We start from the raw sequence: 9,754 nt of genomic DNA, 5'->3' as shown, positions 1-9,754 counted from the left end.
CAGGAAGGTTCCCTGATGGTGAGACTGGAACGGGCAGAGCATTGTTCGAGGCTGCCTTAAAGGTATGGGGAGTCCTGCCTGAAGCCTCCCCTAGCCCAGGGGCCCAGACCTGAGATTTTTGTCCTCATGTTCTCCAAAGCTACATTTAGGCCGGAGACTGCTCTGCCATGCTGCGGCTATGGAGCTCAATGGATAACACTTCTGCTACTCTGGCAGGGTGACAACAGGGATAAAAAGAGGGAGCTGTTTACTCAGGTACATGCTAGTGTGTGGAAATCTCCTTCAGACACAAAGTCCAGCTAAACCTCTCTCCATCCCTGTTGGTAATTGTCTCTTCCGCTGGGCAGTTCTGCATGTTGGCTTGTACAGACAGGCTTGCTACAGCTGGGGTGCAGCCAGAGCAGGAGGCAGGTCTGAAATGGGTGGAGTCTGATCTGGACCTCCCTGGGAGCTGCCAGCAACCCCAAAACACACATAGCACCAGGGCCTGCTGAGACGCTAATAAACACAACCAGGGGGGAGCTCTGCACCTCACAGCATAGGTCACCTCTCTCCCCACAGCTTTTTCCACTACTCTCTCCCAGCACCAACTTGCAAGAAGTGCACTTACTCCTGGAAATGCCATTGGGGCAATGCTGATTCCAGGAGTCTGGCTGCATAAGCTCATGAAAATTTAAAAATTTACTATGTTGTGTAGTTATTTGCCATTTTCCTTCAATTTTGCTAGAAGGTCATAACCCTCAAGCTAGCTGTGAGGGTTAATTTGCTTTAAAAAAGGAAATCTAAGGGTCTCTTTACTCCAACAGGGGGTTTGAAAGAAAAACAGACACTGATTATCGTGAAGTTGAATAAAATGGTGAAGCTGGGTGATGTTATAATAGTTCTATACCTTCCTACTCTTTGTAGCCCCTGGAGAGAAACAGTCTTCAACAAGTCCTGCTCCCTCCCACACCACCATTAACAGCCCTGCAGTATCATAAGGTGTATGTTTTCTCAGCAGTACCATGGTGGAGCTGGTGAGTGTTCAGCAAACTTTGCACTAAAAAGCACATGGTCATTAGTGTCATGGGCACCACCCCATCTCCAGCGAGCTGTGGGGTACCCAAGCCAGCCCTGCCAGGGATCGCAGGCCCATGATGTTCCTCCATCCCTCCCAAGCACCAGGAAGGCACAGCCCTCTGATGCTTAACTCACACTTATGTTCTTAATTTGAAGTGGATGAGTGAACAGGGGAGAAAAGCCAATCCTTGCAGTAGCTACCTCCCAATTGTTTTTCCCCAGCTGTGCTTTGGGTTGTCTTCTTCTCAGCCTTTGCTAATCCACCTACCAATGCAGCAAGAGCCATGCAGCATCCCAGCTGTGCCAGCCTTTGTATCCCAGCCAGCACTTCATAGGATTTTTCAGCCCTGTTGTCTGTGGGAATACATTTTCCTGAAAAAGGAAAAGTATGCCCATCTGGAAGAAACATGGTGAAATTACCTTCCACCCAGCAGCACCAGCCTTTTAGGTCTCCTGGAGACCAGATTAATCTTGTGAGAGCAGCTTAATCATCATCCAGGGGGTTGAATATAGATGCTCTCAGCCTGAGCTGGTAGCAGGCTGGTGGACCACGCTCAGCTTGAATCTTCCAGACAGGACAACTCAGCTCGTGAGAAGGAGACAGAAAAGGAGGCAAAAATGGGTTGAGAAATCACAAGTAAGAGGAAACCTAGCAAATCCAGGTGAAAGCACCAGTGCCTCAGATCTGTGCTCAGGGATCTAGTGGCAAGTGGCTGCTGCAACTCAGCAGCCAGTTTGTGCGAGCTACCTTCAATGTGAAATTTGCAGTCTAGCTTTAATGGAAAATCAAACTTGCTCTCAGCTCCTTGGCTGTGTGACGTTGCTCCCTTTTTATCGCTATACTTCATCATGCAGTAGCATCAAAGTGTTTGCACTCTACCTTTTTAGGTTAAGCTGAATTATTGATAGACAATGATGGTGAAGAGTTGCTGATGTCTGGATGCCAGGCTGCTGTGGATGCAGAGGAGCTAGGAGATTAGACATTAGGAAGAAGTTGTTCAGAATGAGGATGGTGAGGTGCTGGCACAGGTTGCCCAGGGAAGCTGTGGCTGACCCATCCATGGAGGTGTTCAAGGTCAGGTTGGATGGGGCCTTGAGCAGCCTGATCTGGTAGGAGGTGTCTCTGCCCATGGCAGGGGGGTTGGAACTGGACTGTCTTTAAGGTCCCTTCAAAACCAAGCCATTCTATTAGTCTATTATTCCCACTGGGTGTTTTTACAGCTTGCAGATGATCCTGGCCCTTTTGCTTAGTTATCTTTTCCTTGCTGTGGCTTAATCTGGGTTTAACAGGCACAGTGGAAGCAGGACAACCTCTGGAGCATGTTGCTGTGCACTTGGCCCCTGTTTCCCCATCTGTGAAATGCAGATATTTGGTTTACTCTCCTTGGGAGGGTCATATAGATTAAATGTGTTTGATCCCTTGCTATGAGAATATTTCCAGGCTGTTCTGATTTCCTCGGCCATGATGTGGAGGACATGTACAGCCCAAATCTGCAGTGGTGTTGCTGGTCAACAGCTCCATAATGCCCTGCACGCACTAAGATCTGTGAGGCTTTCAGCTGCTACTTTGCCTCTCGACCCTTCTCAATATTTGGTTTGAGGCTTATTTTCTCACTCTTCCTTTCTCTGCATTAATTATTCCTACTTACTTTCTTCCTGTTTATTTATTTTCTTGCATCTGACACCTTTGGAGCATGGTGAAGGTCTCCAGAGATGCAATGCTCCTTAGTGGGGTAGAACAGCAGAGGAAGTGGCATGGAGGGGCCTCAAAAACTGCTCTGGAGTCCTAAGGTTTTAATCAGCTTCAAGTACCGGAAGAAAAACCCATTGCTGAAGCTGTGGGAAGATACTGCTCCAATGCAATTGCAGAAAGCCATGCCAGATCCCCACTCCCAGCCTCGGCAGCCCAATTGGCATGACCTCAGTGGGGTATGACCCACCTTCTTTCTGCAGGTTTTATTCACCCTGTGGTGGGGCCAAAATCTCAGCCTGTGTGGGCAGAGGAGAGCCTGGAGCTGCAGTGATTTATTGCAGCAGAGAAAGTGGTCTGATATTTTTAACAGCATTGTTGGTGATGGATGAGTAAAGGCATGATTAGAGGCTGCATGTGCCTGTGCAGCCATTGCCTCCTGGTGGGTGATTTGCAGTGGAATGAGATATATTGCTGTACCTGCAATATTTTTCCATCCTGGTGTAGGGGTGAGGTGGGGAGCCTTGAGTCAGTTAGCAGGTTGTGATGTGGACACTGACTTTTGCAGAGGGGTTGCTGGCCCTTGGGCTTCCACGGAAGCATATAGGAGTTGCATTTCCACAAAGCACAAGAATATTGCCTGGGTGATCCTGAGTCAAGGATGAGTGTAGCCACATGTAGCCATGGAAGGAGACTACTGGAATTAGTAAATATTACACTGGGTGACGAAACCATGAGTGCTCATTTCATAGCAGAAAAGTAGTCCAAAAGGATTTTCCATGAAAGCTGCTGCTGCAGCAAAAGCCCGTCCTAGCTGTTTTTAAAGGATAAGCATAATTTTTTTTTCTTCCCCTCCTCTGAGGAAAGGTCTGAAATAGGCCTGTGTGAGCTATTTTTCTTCTTTTTTAGTGTAATGAAAGTGTTTAACACTTTCAGCAAGCCACCAGCCCTGTGCGCTATGCCAGGAGCTGTGCTGAAGTGTGCTGGCACTCAGATGAGGCCAATGGGGATGGCATGGCTGAGATCCAGGCTTCCCCATTCATCTGGTACTGGCCGTCTGAGCTACAAATCCTGTGCTCACCACTCAATGAAGCAGCCCCTCAAGTACTTTTCACCAGCACAAGATGGACTGTCCCTGTCAGCTCGGGCGCCTCATGGTGCAGTCAGGACCACAGTGCAGTGCTGATGTGCTCCCCTCTACCCTGGCAGCAGCTCTGCTCCTGGAGATGCTCAGCTGGTGCATAAGGGAAATGGTGCAGTGCTGTCTGCTGAGTGTTTCCTTCTGCTTGTTTTCATTAGTCGTGAGACAATGAGTGGGTAGATGGTAATTAAAGAACTAGCTGTCCAGGTTGTGCTCTCAATGGCCCAATTAGTTTGCAGTGAACCTCAGCAAGGCCATGGTAGAGTCCGTCACCCCAACCATTGCAGCAGCCTTGAGGTTGAAATGTCATAGCTCATTGACTTCAGAAAGAGGCTGCTGTTCTACCAAGCAGGGTACCCTCAGCCCATTCATCGCAGGAGCTGCTGAGCCAGACCTCAAGGAATAGAAGTACTTTGTGCATGACAGTGACCATGGTTTATCTAAATGGCTGTGCCTCCATTCGTAATTTGTCCTACACCTTACCAAAACACCAGCCTGATGCCACAGTTTTTCACCATGGTAAGACTCCATAGTTTTCGGTGGGCTGGAGTCTGAGGTTAGTCAGTACTGGGTGAGTAACCAGCCCCGTCACCTGGAGGTGGTTATACCCAGCAGAACAGTTTCCCCTTTGCTCCCTGTGGCCAGCAGCCTGTGAGCGGGTTTAAGCCCTGCTGAGCAATCCAAGCAAACTTCAACCACTCCGTTATTTAAATGATGTGGCTAACAGCAGACCACTTCTGGAGCAAAGGCAGCTGATTGTTGGGCATATCACCACAGCTAGATGTCTTCTGTTGCAAATGTGTCCTCGAAGCTGAGGACTGAGCTGACAGCTCAGCACTGCCTTTGTTGCAGAAGGAGGGGAATTCAGCAGAAGCTTGTCCTCCATTTTGGAGATTTGCTTTACTGTACCAAAATTTCCAGTCTACAGTGCTACTTTACCAAAACCAGGTTAATATTTGTTTGCCACATTGCTGCAGGATATTCTCAAGCACAAGGACTTTGATAAAAAACAGCACACTGCTGTGAGAATCCTCTTTGGCCTCTTCTTCCTGGCTGAATTTTCTCCAGATTATTCCTAGGCTTAGTTTAACTGAGGGGGGAAGGTACAGACTGATTCTTATCTGTATAAGACTATGAGTCCATTGCTTTCTCCCAGTGCCAGGGGGCACATGTATCTTGCCTTTGTATTGACCAAAATTGTGGGCTGTGATGCCCACAGCAATGCCCCAGGGAAGTGGGAAACAGCTTTTACTGAACATCTTCCCAGATGAAGCCTGAATGTCCGACCTTTGGAAAACTGAATTTTCCTTGCACTTGGAGGCTGGGAAAAACTGAGAACTAGCACTTTATTTAAATATATATTTCTGTACCTTTTTTTTTTAAGTAAGTGTTTTTGAAGTTTCATTGAAGATGTTGTCACTGAAATCATTATATTTCTGTAGAGATTATAATGAGTCCTTTTGAAGAGTTAGTCAGTCAGTGCTTAATTCATGTATCAATGACTCTATAAACCCTAAATCCATAAATCTGCTGAAACTGTTCTAATCTATTGTGCCAATGAAAGCCTGCAGAGGCTCATCAGTGTGGAGATAATTCACTTAATGAGCTGCTGGGATGAGGGAGGGTGGTCAGTAATGGCAGGGGGGCCTCATTGGTGTAAGGCAGCTGAAGGTTTTATAACTGAGCCTTGCTCAGAGTGAGCATCAGAGCCCGGTCACTCTCTTCAGTTGATTTGCCCCAGACTACTTCATGTACGATCCATCAATCTGACCTTCACAGTCTTTCTTCTCATTTGCAGCAAGTTGTGCATCATTTCTGCGTGGCAATGGTGGGGTTGTCAGACCCTTCTGGCATGTCTGCATCCAGCCACTATGGAAATCATGATGTTGCCTTTTTCATAGTGAACTGGTTAAGCTGTAGCTGGTTGTTAAGCTGCCGAAGGCAGTCACTCCTAACCAGTCATTAGTGTTCTGCAAACCGTTGCTGCTGCTGCAAAACACTGGACACCTTTTCTGCCTGACTGGAGTGCATTTAATGATGATGTTGTAAACCAGTCCTAGGAATTTATTGTTTATTTTATTAAAGGCATACTCCCTATGGAAAACTGCAGACCAGTAGAAAATGGCTTCAGAACCCCTGTGGAGGAGCAGGAGCGTGTGCAGCTGCCCAGGAGATTGGTGGGAATGGCTATTGCTCATACCCTGGCTGAATATCACCTCTGCAGTCAAGCAGCTCAGGTGTATAATTTGAGTACCCCCAAAGCACTCAGCCCTGAGAGGCATCTGTCAGTCCTGTTTGTTCACCGCTCTTTCCAGACAGACCTGCTCACTGGCAATTTTTTTCTTTTTCAGTCCAACAGGCTTTATATAGCCTTTCAGGGCTATAATGGAGCCCTAATTGCAATAGCATAACGGGTGCTACTGTAAATATGCTGTTTTCTTTTTTGTAGAGTTTAATTTGATTTAAAGTGATGACAGGAGCACAATGAATTGCTGACACTCACTGGTAGATTTTGCCCCTCCTTCTTACGGCTCTTGCAGAAATGGGTGAAAAAGCAGTGTATGGTGGCACACGCATCTGCTGGAGAAGCTGGGACTGCCAGCCAGCTACCGTGGTCCAACTGAGCCCTGATCACAGGGGTATAGGTGAAGTCCACTGTTGGGGTACAGGCACCCCTATGAAGACCAGCTTTTTGGGGACATGGGCCATCCTGCTGCAGAGCAGGGACCAGCTGCTCAAGAGGATCACTCCCCAGCCAGCCTTCACGGGCTCCCATGCATGTCCTCCTGCTGGGCGGCAGCAGCCTGGTTCCTCTGGCATCGCTCCTGTCAGCAAACACTCTGAAAACCACTTGGCTGTCCCCTTCCTCCACATCCCCAGCCCTGCCTTCCTCCAGCAAGCCAGGGCTGCCAATGCCACGGGGAAATGGTGTGGTACAGCAGCAGCAATTCCCCTACTGATCAGTGGTGTTTCGGGGCTGTTGCACAAAATGGGGCTGCAGTGCACACCCCGATGACTGATATTTATATGTGCCGTGTGGCCCTTTAAGGAAACCCTATATATAAGATTTTCCCAGGGAGAAAAAAAAAAGAGGCAAGTGAAGCAGATGTAATTCTGCAATGCTCGGGCTGGCTTTGTGCATGCGTTAGCAGGAAGCTGTGATTTATCCAGGCTGAAACAAGGAAAGGCTGCCTGGCAGCGCACTCCCCTCCGCTGCGGGGTTTGTGCCGCTGAGGGGCAGAGCTGTGTGGGTGTCCCAAGCTCCCGAGGTGCTCTTGCAGAAGTCTCACTGCACTGGAGCCAAAACCAGAAGGTAAAAGATCTGCTTTATTGCCACTATCTGCTTCAGCATCAAAAATATTCTCCAGTGTTGGACCGGGGGAGACAAAGCTGATTTTGTTCTAACTTGGGAAACAAAGGCTTCAGATCTACTGAATATTTACTTAACTCCATGTGCCACTACATTACCCCAATGCATGCTGAATTTTTAATCTGACTGCATGTGCTGGCATAGATAGACAGGTGTGTTCAACACATATACATATATAGGGGACACCGAAGGACCACAGGCCATTGCATCTCCCTCCACATGGACTCTAGCAGGGCACATTTCACTCCCGTGTTTCTCTCTGCTTCCTTCCTTCTGCAATGCTCTAACACTGATAGAGTGAGGAGGATTAAAGCACAACCTTATTTTTTTTTACTCTCTAAATTACATTGGTGAGAAATCTTCCTCTCCTGGGTCAGAAAGTCAGTCTGTCTCTGCCCAGTAAATATTGCAGGAACGGAAGTAAAACATGGTAACAGACTTAAGACCCAGCTTTTCTTTCTGCCCTGCTGGGAAGGTGAAATGCAGTGCTTGCAGAAGCAGGAGAGGGCAGGATGAAGATCTCGGAGGGCTCGATCCCCCATGGCCCTGTGTTCTGCCAGACCAGGCCCTATTGTTGCCCTGGTACTCACATGACTGTCAAGAGCAAAGCCCAGCAGCCTGGCTTGGAATACTTTGTCCCCCTCACTACTAAGATGGGGCCAAGAGCTCACGGAAAACTCCTTCAAGTGATGTCTATGTGTTTTTTGCAGCACCAAAAAAGCCCTCGAATGGCTGAGGTGAGCAACCTGTATCAGTCTGTGCTGCCTCCTCTCTGAGTAAACCTTGCCAACCTCTCTTTTTTTCACCAAGAGATGTGGTTTAATTTGACCTAATGCTATTGACAAACGTCTTGAGGACACAATATGCCCTACAAGCTACAGCATAGCCTTGGTATGCAGAAAACTCCAGTTCACATCCCTCCCGGGGCTGAGCCAAACTTGCCTCTGTAGAGCTCAGAATGTGCTGGAAAGCCTGGCATTAGTTTGAAAGCTGGAAGATGGAGGAAGCTCTCAGTGCTGTGGGTATGCAACCCTCTTAAGCTGTGCCACTGCAGAGCTATGCTCTCCAGGGAGTGTTGATCCCTCTGCCTGGGAGCTGTGTCCTGCAGGCAGCCCCTCTGTTAGCAGCAGTGCCCCTGCTGAGTGCACCCCCATGGGCACAGCACCCACATCATCACCAGGGACAGGCATCCCCCCCTGGAACTCCGAGATCCCTGCTGCTTCTCAATGCCGTCAGTGCTGGATGGGCTTCCCACTCTTGCTGCAGAGGAAAGAAATGATAGAAAAAAAACCTAAGCAATCTTGAAGTTAGCAGATGGGAGGGGGCTGAGCTTTCTGCCTATTTCTATATTTTTATGGAGCCCCGTATGAGACCTTGGGTCTCAGTGGTTGTCAGCATTGTCCCTTCCCAAAGGGAGAATATTTCCATTCTCCCACAGGGAAGCAGCATCTCCCTCCTCAGCACCCTGCTGCTTCAAATCTTCATCCCACACTCCAACCAGGGCTACAGAGCTCTGCCATGTCTTCACAGATGGATATCTTGGAGATGAGTGGATCCAGAGGGATCCACAGCATGGATGGCAGCCTGATGCTATATCACGGGGCATCTCTCTTGCCTGGTTTCCCAGGCTAGCAGCCACACTCAATGGTTTGGGGCAGGATGGAGAGAGAACTCAATTAATGACTCAACTGAATTTTAAATGTCATTTTTGGGTTATTTTTTTGATTCTTTTTAGAGTTTTGTATGAAATCCTTCCCAATTTTTCCTGCCCCTCTCCCCATTTTGCTTTCAGCAGGAGGTTGTAGCAAGGAGGTTGTTTTTTTCTCCCAAGTAAAAAGCAGTAGGACAAAACGAAATGGTCTCAGATTGTGCCAGGGGAGGTTTAGACTGGATATTAGGGAAAAATTCTTCGCTGAAAGGGTTGTCAAGCATTTGAGCGGGCTACCTGGGGAAATGGTGGAGTCACCATGCCTGGAGTTATTTAAAAGATGTTTATATATGGTGATTAGGGACATGGTTTGGTGGTGAACTTGGCAGCATTAGGTATATGGTTGGATTTGATGATCTTAAAGGTCTTTTCCAACCTAAAGGAGTCTATGATTCTATGATGGAATGTGATCCTTGGTGTCCTCTTTGGCATCTCCTGTCGTGCAAGCACACCTTCGCCAGCCAGACCCTCACCTAGATATATACATGGTCACCCAGCCAAAGGCAGCTGCGCAGGCTTGCACCTGGGACTGATTTGTTGCTGGTGCAAAGCAGAGCAGGTTTCAAAAGCAAGGCTGACACTTTCCTTCTGGGGCAGTACCTTGCAAGCATGCTGGAACCACACAGCTCTGCTTGGAGTCAGGCTTCAGCTCTCTCTTATGTAGGAATTTGGATTTTATGCCATTTCTAGCAATTCCCCAAAAGCTCAAACATAGAAGTGTTTGAATTAACAAAGGTCCAAGGATGTTCCTCCAGTTTTCACATTCTTTGTTTTCTAATGAGCCAT

Source organism: Cuculus canorus, chromosome 5 (assembly GCF_017976375.1).
Source record: "Cuculus canorus isolate bCucCan1 chromosome 5, bCucCan1.pri, whole genome shotgun sequence".
NCBI classification, from domain to species: Eukaryota; Metazoa; Chordata; class Aves; order Cuculiformes; family Cuculidae; genus Cuculus; species Cuculus canorus.
Note: the sequence above shows the minus strand (reverse complement) of the source record.